Source organism: Apium graveolens, chromosome 5 (assembly GCF_009905375.1).
Source record: "Apium graveolens cultivar Ventura chromosome 5, ASM990537v1, whole genome shotgun sequence".
In the NCBI taxonomy this organism is placed as follows: Eukaryota; Viridiplantae; Streptophyta; class Magnoliopsida; order Apiales; family Apiaceae; genus Apium; species Apium graveolens.
Genome location: NC_133651.1, coordinates 60400863 through 60403926, shown reverse-complemented (window position 1 = coordinate 60403926; position 3064 = coordinate 60400863).

Below are 3064 nucleotides of genomic sequence, written 5' to 3'. Positions count from 1 at the left end.
TATATCTTTGGTCTTTTGGACCACTACTGGTCTGAGCATCTTGTGCTCTGCAACATCATCCTACCATAAGGGATATTGACATTTTGTTCTCTCAAGGATCTCATAAGGCGATATCTTGATACTGACATACGATCTATTATCGTAAGAAAACTCAATCCGCGTTAAGTGATCATTCCAAATTCATTCAAGTCTATTGCACAGACTCTCATCATAGCTTCTACCATTATAGCTTTTGTTTCTCAATACTCCTTCTTTTCTTGTTCGTAGTCATTACTATCTTCCTTATATAATACTATATTGGTTACACTTTTGCCCGTTAGCATTCTATAACCTTTTAATAGATGCGTCAACCTTAGTATCACGAACGCGTTTCCATTCCGAATACCACCATACCTTTATTACTCCTTTTTCAGCTGTTTCTATTTTCCAAAGTTTGATCAATTATATAGAAGTAAAGGAATTTGTTGAGAGATCATGTTGATCATGAACACTTGTTCTATTGCATAGTTAGTACAGAAGGTGGCCAGCCTTTAGTACTTGACACGCAATTAAACAATATATGGTATCCTACTAGGCTTCTATCACACAGATAGATAGTCATTCGGCAATACCTCCCCTTTTTGGAAGGGTTGTTCTTCTCAGCTTACATGAAATAAAAAGGAGAGAAAAGAACGAATTGAAGAGAATTGTATATAAAAAAAATATTGCCACAAAATATCTGGTTTGGAATCTACCTCTGAACTATAGAGGTTTGTCATAGGAGAACAAAACATATATAGATATCAACATCAAGTATTATAGCATCGCAATTCATGTTCCTAAATCTTTCACTATTCCGTCCATCATTCTATGGACCCATGTTCTTGCTCGAGCATATAAACAATCACCGTTGAAACTCCCTCGACAACGAAAATCGAATCTGGGATTTCATTCTAGACATCATCGTTACTAGAATTCTATGCTTGCACTGCAACCTTCCTCGTATAGTAATACAACTCTCCATTCATAAGAAGGAATAAATATTCAATAGGTAGATAATCGACTTAATTAGTCTATCAATGATAACTTATACATCACCACAACCCGATTAGTGGTACCCAACCTCAACATCCATTACACTACAACTCTCACGGTTGTAATCGACTCATTATTCAAAGAATCGTTGATGCATTACTATAGTCCACCACAGACCTACTATAGTCATTCGTTTTCCTTGGATCTTAATAGTTAATCATACGGAGTTCATTCCTGCCGTACCGAAATCTTCTAGAGAGGAAACATAATCGCCAATCCATGATTCATGAAGAACACTCCTGAACTTGGCGTACATATGACATGAAACAGATAAAATTGCAGAAGAGTTTCAATAAAAGCAACTATAGCAGGTTAATACCATTCTTAATCATATGCCTTCAATAGAAGACTTAACTCAAAGGTTCGTTTAGTCCTTTTTGAAACATGGTCCTGGCTTATTCTCAAGATAGGACCTTCTAAGATAGATAGCCCGCTCACGGAGATTACATGAAGTAAATCTTTACCAAACTACTATTACGGTTGAGTATCGCACAATCATCAGAAGGAATGTCAATATTTCAAACCATAATACAACCTTCACGGCTTTAACCATCGTCACTGTATTCCTCTGGCACGAGCGCCTATAATTGCTCTCTTACACTTAGAGTGTCGGCCACCTCTTTGGCCTTTCCCGATAGTAAAATTTACTTACAATCAATGTCATTTTAACCACCTCCAACTAAATTTTCTACCTCATTTCAATCACTGCTTATGTGAAAATGCTTTTCTTAACTCCTGGTGAGAAAAAAAAATCACCATTTTTCCATAAGTCATTGTCATAGTCTTTAGAAGTAAACATTGTCACGACTGACTCTCGATCATACTTAGGACATCTCTTACCTTGGGTCCTTCTCGTTTTCACCAATCTCGACCTTCATTGGGTCGATCTATAGTTTCTTATGGTTTAACACGTGCCCACCTGACATTATTATAATTATGCCATATTTTCTTTATCAACATTTTTATTCTTCAGAACTTTGAATATTACATTTCTCCTTGTAAAACCTCTAAGGTTATCCTTGAATCGTTCCTCCTGTATTCCCTAGATACAGGTCACATCAAAATACAATTTACTAATACTAGAACCATTATCTATGTACTTCTGAAAAATTTCTCTACTGATCTTTAAAGGTTGTTGTTACCTTAATCCTTTCCAATTCATAATGTCAAAACTCATGTTGTCCCTATTAAGGGTGAAATGCCAACCCTTATACATTCCCCTAGGGTTCATCTCAAGTTATTGAGGTTATATCCTTAATTCCACCTTTAAAAAGGTACTTGCATCCTTACATAGATAAATAAAATCATTAATCCCTGATAAGGGTATCTTATTCAATCATTTCCACCTCGATAGTCTATACCAAATTTCACAATAGCATCCTTATTCAAGTTGAGGTCAATCCATATGGCCTCCAAAAGATAAAAATGGTTATCCACTTTTTTTTCCTGATTTGGTAATGATCACATGTATGTTCTGGAAGATATTGGTCGTGTTCAACGTGAGCTTCTTCTTAATAAATCCTTATTTACTTTTGTTGTTTATCTCAACAGTCATCTCAATGTTGGGATATCTTTCATACCTGGCGTCTCCCTTTCTGGGTATCATGCCCCCGGTCTTACACTTTACATTCTTGAAGGTCACTTCCTTCATCCAATTTTCCTAATTTCTTACTTTCTTGTCTCCTCAGTCTATCCGCGTCTCATTGTTTATCCTTCGAACTATCTCAAGGTTTCCTCGAATCCTCTCAACTTAAAGGGGGTACAATATATATATATATATATCTCTTATGCCTTCAACCATCAACTTTAACTCATGGTGAATCACCCTCATCCTGATGATTACATACTTTTCTATTTCTATTGCTATGAGTCTTTAGGGTTTCCTCATACCCAACTCCCTTATCATTCCTCAAACTCTATTGCCTTTATATTCCTTTCCACTTCAGTTTCTTTTCATTTACCTCTCTCTTACAATCATTTCATGAACCCA